The sequence below is a fragment of the Artemia sp. Qi Xiang Cuo genome, unplaced genomic scaffold, assembly GCF_049724085.1.
Source record: "Artemia sp. Qi Xiang Cuo unplaced genomic scaffold, ASM4972408v1 HiC_scaffold_3256, whole genome shotgun sequence".
NCBI lineage: Eukaryota > Metazoa > Arthropoda > Branchiopoda > Anostraca > Artemiidae > Artemia > Artemia sp. Qi Xiang Cuo.
The window spans coordinates 20,648-35,419 of NW_028300649.1; the positions used below are offsets into that span (position 1 = coordinate 20,648).

General features: G+C 34.1%; 1 protein-coding gene across 2 annotated transcripts in view; it reads right to left on the reverse strand.

Annotated features, from left to right (window-relative positions):
- Window positions 1-11,328, reverse strand: part of LOC148938456 (WASH complex subunit 5-like) — a 31,932-nt gene extending 20,604 nt beyond the window's left edge. The window contains exons 1-2 of one of the 2 annotated variants that reach the window (XM_089107780.1): window positions 11,269-11,328; window positions 4,950-5,046 (exon numbers count right to left, since the gene is read on the reverse strand). The gene's annotated coding sequence lies outside the window, so the exon portion shown is untranslated. Of the gene's footprint in view, window positions 1-4,949; window positions 5,063-11,268 lie in introns of both variants that reach the window. The other variant, XM_089107781.1, reaches the window with a different exon arrangement.
- Between the last annotated feature and the right edge of the window lie 3,444 nt (window positions 11,329-14,772).

Consider the following 14,772-nt stretch of genomic DNA (forward strand, 5'->3'; position numbering starts at 1 on the left):
AGACTAAAGTTTCTAAAAACTTAAAAAAAAACTTCTTCTAAAAAGAAAATAAAATAAATAAATAAAACATTGTGCCCATATCGCTCATTACTTAGGCAGTGCTATTGCGCTGCCTATAATTAAACGGTTCTTGTGCTTCAGAAGTCGTTCTTAAAGAATTGGGATGAAAAATCAAAGTTTAGCGTAAAGAGCGAGGTATTGAGGAGGCAACCCTCTTCATATAGAAAATAATTTCTGCTCGTTTTAAGTCTTAATGTTGTTCCTTACTTTACGTTGAAACAACTTACTTTTATTTACTTAATTTCTGGTTGTTTTTCAAATGATGCCTGGGGATCCAGCTCCACTCCATGGGAAATTATGTCCCTCCACGGAAAATTCCTAAAACTAAAGTTTCTTCCACGCATTATACCTCCCCTATCCCCAGACAATTAGATCTAAGCTGAAAATTTCCCCAGAAAATTTTCTTGCGGACAATTCTGTCTGAAAAATTCTCCTTAGCATGCTTTCATTTGAAGCAGACTTTTAATTTCTGATCATTTTTCAAATCAAGGCAGAAATCTCTTCCTCTGTGGAAATATTTTCTGGAAATTCCTCTACCATCAGTGGTAAGTTGCTCCTGCGGAAAATCAACCAATGGAGAATTTCTCTCGTAGAAAATTCCCCCATGGAAAAATCCTTCAACAAAACCAACCCCACTGAAAATTTCTTCAGAACATCTCTACATGTAAAATTGAATCGGCAAAACGGAGTAAGACAAATAAAAAGAATTTTGCATAGTAATTCTGGCAAATTTCCCAAGTGTAAAATTTCCCCTCAGAAACTTCCCTCCCCGCGGAAAATTCTCACTGTGAAAAATCCTCTAAAGCAGAAAATTACCACCCCCCCCCCCTACAAAAATCTCTGAATACTATCCATAAACGAATGATACACATAACAATGGGAAGATTGCGTAGCTTACAGCCCTATCCCCAGGAGAAATGGGGGGCCACGTTATCCCCAAAGGTATAGTGATAAAACCTTTCAGCTATACTGAACAGAATGGCTTACTTAAAATTTTGATCGAACGACTTTAGGGAAAAAAGAAGTGTGGGAAATTGGCTAGTTGGACCTCCAATCTTTTTGGTCACTTAAAAAAAGCACTAGAGCTTTCGACTTCCAATCGAATGAGGTCTCTCCCGATCTTCAAGTCGCTGGTTTGATAGGTTAATCATGCAAAATTCTACAATTGGTATACAGGAGCTTGAAAGCTCTACAGTGAGGTTTTCTGATCTTATGTCTGACGGTGTGATTTTCATTAAGACGGCGAGACTTTTCAGGGGTGTTTCCCCTGTTTCGAAAATTGGACAAATTTTCTCAGGCTCGTAACTTTTAAAACGTAACATTAAACTTAAAGAATTTATGTATTTGGAATCAATATAATCAGTAAAAAAATTGTGTTTTTTAGAGTTTTGGTTAATTTTGAGCAGCGTCGCTCCTTACTTACAGGTCGTTACCATGAACTACCGCAGGTGCTGACGTATTTTTTTATTTTTTTTTTTAATACAGTGGTTGTGAAGTTAGATATAAATTATTGAAGATCATGAATATAGGCTAACCCCACCTCGATCCCTCCTTCTTTACACTAAAGCCTAGAAATTTCTTTATTAAAGAAATGGGACAAAAAGTTAAACTTCAGTGTAAGGAATAAGGGATTGAGGAGGGCACCTCTCATTTAAGATTTTGTTTATTTTAAGCGTTAATGTCTTACTCTCAGTTGATTTTTTTTCTATTTAATTACTAGTAGTGTTTCCTTGCCAGGAAATCCCCTTCCACTCTCCGAGAAAAATTTCCCGCGGAAATGCCCCTGCAGAAAATTCCCTAAATTGAATATCTTACAACTTTTTTCTTAGCGGCTGGAGGGGGGAGGGTCTTGTCATCACCAGAGGCATATAGTTATTGGACTTTTCAACTAAACTGAACAATATATTTATTTTAGAATTTTCACCGGATGTCTTTGGGAGGAAAGGGACGCGGGAGGGGGATTGTTTTTATCAAATATATTTGGTCACTTAAAAAGGGCAAAGGGAAGTCCTAATTCACGTTCGGATGAGCCTTCACTCGATCTTCTAGGACCATCGGTTTAATACGAACAACCCTGCGGGAAAACAACAACAAAAAACAAACAAATAAACACGCATCCATGACCTTCCTTCAGATTAAATGAAAAAAAGTTATTTTTTTCTTAAAGTATGGAGCAACATTAAAACTCAAAACGAACATATTATTCTGTATATGAGGGGACTGCCCCTTCCTTAATACCCCTCTCTTCACACTAAAGTTTTTTAATATTTTTAAAAAAGTTTCTGGTTCTAATTAAACGGCCCTTGTGTTTCAGGAATTGTTCTTAAAGAATTCGGACAAAATGTCAAAATTTAGCATTAAGAGCGGGGTATTGAGGAGGGACGGCCCCCCTCATATATAGAATAATTTCTGTTAGTTTTAAGTTTTAATGCTGTTCTTCGCTTTCAGTAGAAAAAACATGTTCCTTTTTATTTGATTTCTAATTGTTTTTCAAATAATCCTGGGAAATCCACTTCCCCTTTTATGGAAGATTCGCCTCCACAAAATACTCCTCGATGAAAAGTTCCTCCCACACATACTCCTTCCCCCGAAAAATTATCTCCGGACAATTCCATCCTCACTACAAATCTTCTTTAGAAAATTTCTTGTAGACGATACCGCCTCAAAAATACTCCTTAGCATATGTTCATATAAAAAGAAGACTTGTTTTTTATTTAATTCCTGATCGTTTTTCAGGTCATGACGGAATCTCCCCTGTGTGGACAATTTCCCCTGATCCCCCCCCCTCCCAAACGAAAGGAATTTTTTTCTTGCACAAAATTTCCCCATGGAGAATTTCTCCTGGCGGTAATTCCCCCATGAAGATTTTTCGCACAGAAAATTTCCCCCGGGTAAAAAATACCCCAGAGAATTTCGATTCCGCTTAAAATTTCTCCCAGAGCATCTCCACATGTAAAAAGGAGCCGCTAACAAGAAAGTAATATAAAAAAAAAATACGAAGTTCGTATCTGAATTCTGGTAAATTCCCACCGTGCAAAATTTCCCCTGGAAATTTACATTCCAATGGGAAATTTTTCCCCTATAAAATCTATCCCCAGAAAAATGTCTATATACTTCCCAACAACATATACTATATGGAAACAATGGGCAAATTTTATAACTTTCAGCCTTCCTCCAGAAGCTGTGGGGAGGGGGTCACAAAATGGTTATCTCAAAATTTTGATCTGACGACTTTGAGGGGGGGGGGCGAGTGAGGGGGGCTAGGGGCCCTGCAATTTTTTGGGTCACTGAAAAAGCCACATAGAACTTTTCGTTTCCATTCAAATGACCCCTCTCCCAATATTTACGGACCAGTGGTTCGATACGATCACACCTGGGAAGAACAAAGAGGAAAATAGTAAACACGCATGATCTCATGATGTTTTTCTGACAAAAAAAAGAATCAAAATTCCGCATTTTTAAAGATAGAAAGCTTGATCACCAAAGAGTGATCATTAAGATCACTTGAATTTTTACATATATTTCCCCCCTTGTTCAAAAATCAGGGAAATTTTCACGGGCTCATAGTTTTTGATGAGTAACATTTAACTGAAATAATGTTATCAACTTGGAATACACATAATAAGTCATTTCTTTTGAAACATTAATTGCTATCGAAATTCCTTGTTTTAGACCTTAAATTTTTAAATCCTGAGGAAAAAAGTGTCAAGCAACCTCGAAAAAGATCCAAATGCTATAAAGACTGTACTGATACTTTTTCACTCAATAAGTGAAATTTAGAAATAAACAGTTTCAGGGAATAATGGGACAAGTAAGTTATTAGAATGTACAGACATAGACTATGAAAACCATGGTGGTTGACAATAGGTCCATTTTTAGCACTAAGATCTTTCATCTTTCTGCAATGATTCTCCTTTTTTCAACTCTTCTTTGTTCTAAGATCTTACAGCTCACTGACGTTAGCAAAAAACGTGAAAGACGCCATCTTTCTGCCATATAGAAAAATGATGAGAGAACTTTGATGATATACTCATCATTGTTCTCAGACCGCTGATCAGAGCAGAATGATGAAAGACGTTTGCAGAAAAACGACAAAAGATGCAAGATCTTAGTTCAAAGATTTAACTTTTAAGCGTTTTCTGACAAAAGATGTAAGATCTTAGCACACTGATGAGTGAAAAAACGGCTTTAATGTTTTTCAGGGGATGGTTTGTGGAAAAATACTATAGGGCCGTTTCTTTGCACAAATATTTTAAACAAAAGATATTTATTATTTCTGCCAAGATTATCGTTTTTTTTTAAAAACTTATTTTTTCTAAGATCTTAAAGCCCTCTAATGTTATCAAAAAACGTAAAAGACGCCATCTTTATGTCATATAGAAAAATGATGAGAGAACTTTGATGATATACTCATCATTGTTCTCAGACCGCTGATCAGAGCAGAATGATGAAAGACGTTTGCAGAAAAACGACAAAAGATGCAAGATCTTAGTTCAAAGATTTAACTTTTAAGCGTTTTCTGACAAAAGATGTAAGATTTTAGCACACTGATGAGTGAAAAAACGGCTTTAATGTTTTCAAGGGATGGTTTGTAGAAAAATACTAAAGGGCCGTTTTTTAGCACTAAGATCTTACATCTAAGATCTTTCATCTTTCTGCAAAGATTATCGTTTTTTCAAACCATCTTTGTTCTAAGATCTTACAGCTCACTAATGTTAGCAAAAAGCGTGAAAGACGCCATCTTTCTGCCATATAGAACAATGATGAGAGAACTTCGATGAAATACTTATCATTGTTCTCAGACAGCTGATCAGATCAGAATGATGAAAGACATTTGGATAAAAAAGACATTTGCCCTTATAATGAGCTATAAAAGGTTACATAATTACCTATGAGCACCAAGAGTAAGACCAAAATGAGTGAAGCTATGCCAATTAATATACCATAGATCTGATCTTCATACATTGAACCAATCAAACACTTTATCTGAGGATAAAGATAACTAAAACAAGCAAAATCAATGACAGAGCATAAGAAAAAACACATATAACATTAAATATGCCATTAGAGATGGACATAACAATGGTTAAGTCCTGTTTTAAGTTAAAAATGGTGAGAGATACAGTTTTATTTATTTATCACGTTATTTTTTCATTTCTAAGTCTTGGATGGTGTTTTTATTCATTAGGTGTCTTTTTTACATTTCAATTTATTGATTATTCGTTTCTAGTTGGTCATAAAAAAAAATCGTTTAAAGAGCCCTGCATTGCATGGCCAATTCACTGTCATATTTGAATGAACTCCCTTTCCTTCTGTTGCTTCTTCTCTTTTTTTCTGCTCCCTATTTTTGTGAGCAGACACTTTTGCTTTCATGTGCTTAAATGATGGACAATTTGATATTTGAAAGTCTTGTTTCATGATCCCCTCTTTTACAGGCCATGGAGCCTTTGTTTGGGACTTGTGATTGTGGTATTACATTTTTTTAAATGAAGCAAGAAGGTATGTTGTAAAATTATGTGGCACTGAGTGGCTTGTAAAAATATAAGAACATATGGGTATGCTGTAAAATGTTCCATCAATATAAAGAATAGAAAAGTCACAGTATTTGCATGGCTTTGCACAATAAATCTAAATTCTTTCATATCTTTAAAGGGGGCTGAAGTTTACTATATTCATTTTACCGGCATTCTAGTGGTGAAGAATTATGAAGCCTTCAGCACTAGTGCTGGTGATGCTATGTATTGATTTATCAGATGAAATATCAATACCCCATCGCAAAAATCAAAATAAAAAAAATATTTAGCATGCATCAATTATTTTTAACTATGCATAATGTTGAGAAATCTGGGGAAGGTAAACAGAAAGGGTGTGCAGAAGCAGAGGATGGCTGGCCCTATATCCAATGCCACATTCTTTACCCTTTTACCTTTACCATGACAGGTGCACCCTAGATATTGAACAATACCATTTTTTTCGGGGGGGGGGTTCTGTTGAAAAATAACTTTTTTGTATCTTTATTGATGACAAATTTGCCATCTCCCCCAGATTTTGAGAATTTCATTGTAACCCCCTGAATTTTTGTGAATTGACACCAGTGAGGGCCAAGGAGCTGTAAAGAATCCAATAAATGGAAATTGTCATAATGTAATATAAAAAAAAAATTTGCAACTACAGCACTTAGTTCAGAACAAGGCATAAACCCAACTGTTTCAGTTATTTTTTTTTTATATACAGAAATTAAACTCAGCAATTATCACAAATACAAACGGAGCAGATATGGGAGCTTAAAAACGACTCCCATGTCATAGCTAGGTTCTTGATTATTTAAAAAAAAAATTATTCACCAAATTTAAACTACTTTTACAGAGACTGAAAAAGGTTTTACATTTCAAATTCTACCTCCATCATATGAGCCCCTTCTCAGCTTTTAAAAACCCTCTACTGTGGTGGAAAAAATATGAAGTAGGGGGGAAAAAATAGCAAATTTATCTTGTAATAGAGGAATCAGATAGCAAAGAAACACTCCATTGGATTCTCTGCCCAATTTTCTTTCTTAAACAATTAATCACAAATGTTGTAATTGTATCCCAACCCCACTTTAATGCTTAGATTGACCCCGGGCTATATACAAACATTTAATGATTTTGCTAGCTTGCGTTAATGTTTGTGATTTATTTGCAATCAACAGTTGGTTCACAAAGCCAATTTGAAGAAAAAATATCTTTTAAAATTGGCTAACATGAGTGTAGCCTATAGCCTAGAGCTCTATCTAGGTATTAGAAGGGGGAGGGCTTGTTTAAAATTGAATTGGCAGTGATTTTTTCTATTTTGGAGGAGTATTGAGCAAGGAAATAAATAAAATCAGGTAATGGCCAGTTACTAGGTAGCTGAAACATGTTTTGATTTCACATAAAAAAAGATTAGCTAAAGTCTACTAAAATTCAAGAAATATCTACCATTACAAAGCTCAACACATTAGGTAATTTAAGAATTGACAAACATTACTTATGTCACGATAATACAGTTTTTAATTCCCCAAAGTAGATTCATAAGTGTACAAGAAATAGTGACTCTAAAAAATAAATTGATATAAATAGATAAAAACTGACAAAATCATAGTGAAAAATCTCTGTAATATGCATGAAACTACAACATACTGATGTGAAAGTTCACTATCAATTAATAATTTCTAATAATAATTCTGAATTTTGGGCCAAAATATAGAAATAATTCTCCAACTGTGTTCTGCAACAAAATTAAATATTTCTGCATTTGTTTTATTTATGGAAATAGTCTTTACAAAATATTCAAAACCTAATGCATAGATTAATAGCCTACTGCAAAAAAAGCAGAAATTTCTTTGTAGCTATGTAAATTTGTTGTAGAAACAAGTGTTTTCATTTGAAATTTTATTGACAAGATGTCAGGTGAATCAGTTGCTTGAGCTCCCTGTTTTCCTCTGCTATGTTGAAAAACAGTTTTCTTACACTCTTTATTAATTGAATAAATTTCCATTGTGTCTATTAAATACAAAGTGGGAATGCATCATAGGTTCTCCCATCCACTTTAACTAGATATGGCAAAAATGTGCATAATAAATTGAGGAATATTTTCTATGTTATGCTTAGTCAGGACAACAGAATTTCCAATACTAAGGCCATAGTTCAAATGGTCAGTAGGAATTTCACGCCATGAATGCATATTTTCACATCATAAGGAGCAGACGTCATCAAATAGAGTGCTGACTCATATACAAGCTGTAATTAATACTTTTACTCAATTTTTGATATTAGCAAACCTGTGTTTTAAAAATAAGAACCTTTAATGTTGCAAGCAAACAGTGATAAAACCTTAAATACTTCCATTTTTAATAAAATTCCAGTGCCAATTTTTTTGTAATAATCTTCCACAAAGATGGTGCATATTGCAGCAAAGTATTATAACTTTAATAGAATTCTCATTTGTGCAGTTCTTCTAATTTTTTGTTTTGGTGAAACAGGATTTTATAAGTAATGAGAATTCTTCATATTCCAAGGAAACTTTAATAAAAGTTAAGAAAATGCACAATTTTGATAACAAGCAAAAAAAAAATGCAGGATACCTTACAAGATTTCACAATGGTGCAATTTTACAGGTAAGTACAAAAATTACACTTGGTGTCCATTTTAAAACTGGTGAGACTTGATTGCTAACCCATTTATAAAGATAAAATTACTACAAGCTAGGGCACTGAAGAAAAAAGGTAAAATTAGGACCTTTCAAATCCTATGAATACTTATTTGCAACTTTTTAGGTACCTGCATAAAGATTTGAATTGTATTTTTTGGAACATCTTTGAGAAGAAAAAAGAGAAGAAATAAAGCTTTCAATTTCTGAGCATTCTCTTGCATAAGTAGCTAAGTAAAGAGATCATACACTATGTCACTTTGTGTATAATAAAGACCAAAAAATGTTGCCAAATTTGAGAAATGATCACCAATGCAGCCTATTTTTATACCTGGCAAGCACTCTATTCAGTAAAATTTAATACTTTGAACATGTTAAATAAAATTACAATCAGCAAAAAAATATCCCTTATTTAATGGACAATGAATTCAAAACCACAAATAACTATTGTTTTAACAACTGCAGTTTTCTGTGATAATGGCTGTTATAGTATTTTCTGTCAGATGCTGTCTGCTATTTACTGTATTTGTATGCATATTAAGTCATGAAGCATCCACTTGTGACAATAGAATGGGTTCCTTGAAAAAATTCAACTGCACCATTGAAAACGGAATTTAGGCCACTAAAAAAATATGGTCTCCAAATTTCCATATTTCAAGCATTGTTGTTTGTGTATTAATGAATAAAAAGAACTTTTTGGTATATATGCTTTGCACAGGAAGTTTTGCATTACAAGAAAAATAGCTTTATATTACAATATAAAATTTATAAGTACATATAAAAAGGAAATTTTTGCCTATACATAGCTGCTGCTTGTTTATACAAAACTTGTAATACATAGCAAATGCAATAAAGAGGTAAAACTATTCAATCAATCAATCAATTTATTAATACTAAAAAAAAAAACAATTACAAACATAAATTTTTTTTTTTTCATACTAAAATGTTTTTTCCCATCTTTTACAGTGCAAAAAGAAACATAGAATTGAGCAAATAACCAATTTTTTTTTTTTATCAAGTGTATTCTGCATTGCTTAGCATAATTGAAATATTTCAACAAAACTTATTGGCCATCATGACATATGAACTTATGGCAAATCTAGACAGAATATGACAAATATAAAAAAGGCTGCATTTGCAAAAATTCAAGCTGTGTAAATCTGGTGCTACATACTGTCAGCCAGAATTTCATTGCTTCAATTAATCCTAAATGACATCTAGAATATTGTTATTTTGTAAAACAAGCTTATTAGGATAAATTATGAAACAAACAATACTGTTAAAAATCTCAACAGCTGCATATACTAGAAAAATAGATAAAAAAAAGACACATAAATGTAGAACAATGACAGTGTAGTGCTAGCAGTGCACACTTAGGGGGAGGGGGCAATTGCTTTCATCCCATACTTTTAAATATTCCCTACAAGTTTCTTCTCTTCAAAAATCAAAACAAGAATGCTTACCCCTTTGCTAGCATTTTCATGGATTTGTCAATTTTCATGGAAAGGTCAATTACTTTATATCTTTTTTGCTACCTGGGTTATGTTATAAGATAAATTTGCACCAACAAAGAAAATAAGCCATCACAATTGGAGAAGGGCCATTCTAAAGGAAACATCTGAATAAAATTAGATTCCCTATTTTATCCTTCTTTTCAATATGATAGCCACTATTCTGAAAATGTACTCTACCCCCTCTCCCTGATGGTCTAATATTATAGTCCAAAAATGTATTTATCTATTAATTCAATGAAACCTTAGGAAATAGTTTCTCATTTATATCAGAAGTAAAATTTACCCCCCCCCCTAATGTGCAAACATATACCCTGAGTTGGATAAATAGGGGTGGGGGTAAAATTCATTTCTGACAAAAATGATTATTATATTTGTAAAGAGCATGAAAAAAAGGCATTGAGCGGTATAATCACCTTATTTGTAACTCAATAATATGATTTGGTAAAAATTTACCCTATTTCCTATACATTTTTTGATTTTCTTGATGTTTCTTTCCAGCCATCAAATCAATTTGAACAAAAGAGTGATGTAATCAAGAAAAAGAAAAATGAATAGAAAATATACAACTTATATATATTTGTGCATTAAAAAGGAGGGGTAGAGTAAAGTGATTTTAAGAATGATATAGCCTAAGTGAGTAGCCTAGGCTATTTTATGACTTTTTAATGTTTTCAGAATGTTATAGGCTACTGTTTCCTTAGTTTGAGTAGCCTATGCCTAACTGCAGATTAATGTCTATGACTACACTGGTGTATTGGAGGAATAGAAAATCTCTAGTTTAGAGTTTTTTGCCATCTTGAAAAGCAGTTAGTGAACAAAACTTGGTAAATATCTACCAAATCATATTATTGACTTATGCATAAAGTGAATACACCACTCAATGCCTTTTTTTATGCTGATTACGAATATAATAATCATTTCTATCGGAAATGAAATTCAGCCCCCCCCCTATATATTCCAATTCAGGGTATATATTTCTACATTAGGGGGGTGGGGGTAAAGTTTAAACTTACTTCCCATTCACATCAGAAACAAAATTTGTCCCCACCCCCCCTAATGTAGAAATATATACCCTAAATTGGCATAGCCTATATAGGGGGGGGGGGGCTGATGAAAGATGATGTTTCAAAGCACCTACCTCTACTCTTTCCCTCACATGAGGACACTAGCCTTTGATGACCTTTAACAGTAATTGTATGCCACTATAAAAGTAAAACCTTGCAAAACAGGCTAACTTTCTGCACAAATGAAGCATGGCCAAGGTAAAGTGCTTTAAGCCTCATATCTGCTCAATTTCTGGTTATGTAAGGTCTAAAAGATCCATAAGTCTATCTCTTACATTTAGAAAGAAAAAAACTTCATAGCCTAGCCAATGGCTTAGGCTGAAGATCTTCTTAAATAGGCCTAGCAGGAATTATTCTGTCTAAAGCCAAAAAACAGATGAGCACCTCAAAATGATGTTAAAAAGTTTTTGTCAGAACTTAGATAGGTACAGATCTTTCCCGTCGTATAAATAACATTAGGCTACCTATTGCTTTAAATATCCCCCACTCTTTAAAGAACATGGATTCCTCGTCCTTTATTTTTCAACTTTTTTGCGTAGCCGATAGGGTTGCCAACTGCCAACGTCAAAAAGAGTGCAAATCAAGGCCAAAAGAGAGTGCATGTTGTTAAAAGTGTGTGCAAGTAAAAAAAATTTGCAAACATATTATCTTTAAATTTTTTAAATGTATTTAATAAAAAGTTAGGAAATCAACCTCTAAATAATAAGTTACATAAGGATTATCATTTTTTTTAGCTTAAAAGGTAATGCTCTGCTTGAAATTTGCAGGTATTTATTTTGATTGCTTAGATCTTTAACTGAACTATATTTAACTGCATCCAATGTTTATTTAAAGTTCCGTTTCCATTTTTTCCAAACATTTTGCAAGGAATACAAGAGGTCCAAGTAACTAGTCGTGAACTACAGCTGACTTCACTGTATTCAAGTCAAGTACCGTACCCTAGCACAGCGAAAAAAAATAGAAGCAGAAACAAAACGGATTTATCATCTGTCAAGATAGCATACAAAATTGCGTAATGATTGCATTTTTTTTCATTTTATCACGTTGTGTCTCAGTGTCACCCAGACATTTCGGAAACTGTTTAATAAGAGGCACAAGAGTGTTCACATCTCCAGATAAGGCAACGTTTGGACTTCAGCATTTGAGATTTTCCAACGTTAGGTCATTTAGTCAATCCATTTGCTCATTTGTGAGCACAATTCCAAAAAAAATTCAGACAGCTCATCTTGATGCAGTGAACCTGCTGAGCACTCAATATGCCAGTGTTTTGCAGGGTTCTCATGAGGCACAGTGCATTTGGTCCCAACTTTAAGCAATCAAGTGTAAGAAAATGAGCTGGGCTCAACCGAAAATAAAATGGATTTGTTACACGCCCTATTTCTGCCTTTTTGACAAAGTACTTGAGTAACAACAGATATGTCTATCGCGAACTTTCCAAAAGCCTCTGAATCTGTGTTCCATTAGCTTGGAATTCTCTGTTTAATGCATTAATCTTTTTGGAGACAAACGAAATAAAATACTCAGTTACTTTCACAGATGAATCACACATAAAGGCAAGAATTTTATTGGCCTTTTCTTCTGCTCCTCGATCTCCAGCGTAGTCATCTTCTCCATGTTTGGTAAAGAATAAAATGGAGCGGGTTCCACTGTTCAAGGATCCACTTCACCCGAATCTTCAAGGGCGAGTCATCACGTACTTGAAGTCTGCAAAAGCTTATGGCTTTCCACATGACATATATTTTGGTAGATCTTTAGTTCATCCTGTATTTTTGGGCTATTTGCCCCATATGCAACTACGTCACGAATAAAATGCCAATTCCATCGGGCAACTTCTTAGCTGCATATGCATAACAGAGAGCAAGGGAACGGCTAGTGCAGCCTTGCACAAAAAAGACTGGCACATATTCTTTTAACAGTACACCAAGACCTTTTTGATCTCCAGTGTTAGCACTGGCATTGTCAAAGCCAATCACCATCAAATTTTGCAAAGGTATTCCTAGGCTTTCCAAATGTCCAAGCATTAGACGTTTTTGCCTTTCTGAACTGGCATCACTTACTGGCAAAAGCCCATAAAGGCTTCTCACACTGCATCTTTGGAGTCTTTGTACTTTGTTATAAGGACCAAGACCTTCTGCCAAGATTTATTGGTAGATTCGTCAACTATTAAAGAGATATGAGCTTTCATCAGTTCACAAGAAAGCACATCTCTTTCTACAAGGGCAATGACGTGTTTAATTATCCCACTGGTTTTAGTTCTGCCCTGATTCAAACTTTTACAAAGTTCTGAGTGTCCAAAAGCATCTTTCAGGACTGGTATTTAAGTGTTTATTCTTCTAATGGAAATATCTTCCATGACGACCCGCGACGTAAGCTTCGAGTTTGCTTAAATTAAAGACTCAGCATGTAACTTTTTGGGAAGGTCTTCATACTGCAGCATTGATATCTGGTTGTTGTGAACCCTCCATTTATGGAAGTTTGTTCGAAGATGGCGCCTCACGTTTGCCACACATCCAATTGTGTCTTTATAACACACTTTACAGTAAGCTAAGTCCTGGTATGATTTAAAAAGCGATCAGAAATTAAATAAAAAAACAAGTTTTCTCAACTGAAACTAAGGAGCAACATTAAAACTGCAACCGAACAAAAATTACAACGTATATGAAGGGGGTTGCCTGCTCCTCAAAACCTCACTCTTTACGCTAAAGTTTGAACTTTGTCCCAATTCTTTAAAAAATATTCCTGAAACACAAAGGGTGTTTAAGTAAAACAACAAGAAGCTTTTTTAAAAGTACTAAAAAACTTTAGACTGAAGAGCGAGGTGTTGGGGAGGGCGCGACCCTCTTAAAATACCTAGTAATTTCTTTCATTTTAGTTTTTAATGTTGCTCCTTACTTTCAGTTGAAAAAACTTCATGTTTTTTTTAATAGTGTTAAAAAATCAAGGCTGAAATAAGTATGCAAAAAAGAAAAAAGGCTTGGGCAGAAATACTAGGCACCTTTTTTCTCATTGTCTCTTGTACAAAATTACTTGCTTACCGTATAAGCTCTCGAGAATGTTAAAAGGGGTGATTATCCTATACTACAATCAGCTTTGCTTAAAATTAAGAATATAAGCACTTAGTAATTCTGCCAAGCTTTGTTCATAAGCAAAGCTTGGCAAAAACAAAGATGTTTTAAACTCAGTTCTACTTCAAACTCAGCAGGCGAAATGGATGTGGATGATTTTAATACCTGACCAAAGTTTGCCCCCCCCCCTCCCCCAACTGAAATTTTGAGTCTTCAAAAATATATTATCAAACCTAAGATAGGCCCGCATAATTCAAGCATCCACAGAAAAGGATCATTTTTTTTAGTATACATGTCTTTTTGGTACTATATTGCTCGTTTTTTGGTAAATATTGAGCAGTTCATATTATTGACCTATGAATAAAGTAAAGATACCACTCGATGCCTTTTCTTATGTTCTTTCCAAATATACTAATTTCTTTTGGCGTAAATTAATTTCAATCCCAATCCCAAGGACATATATTTATTCATTAGGAGGGGGGCTTTTAAACATCATTTCCGACGCAAAGGAATGTTAAATTTTGATTCAGGATGCAATTCTGACTATAGAGGTAAGTTTGAGTTTTACTCCCTACCCCAATATGCAAATATAAACCCTGAATTGGTATAGTTGGGTGGCGTGAAGTGAATTTGCGCCAAAAACGATTATTATATTTGGAAATAGCATAAAAAGGCATTAAGTGGCATGTTCACTTTATTCATAGGTCAAAAATATGAACTGCTCAATATTTGCCCCTTTTTCATTGTCATTTTCAATTGACTCAAAAATTTTTGGCCCTGGATTCATTTCTGAAAGTGTCATTCACCTAACTCAACTGCTTTCCAAGATAGCAAGGAGTATCTAAAATCTAAATTACAATTTTAGCCTACCCCATATTTTCCTAATTTACCCTTTTATATCAT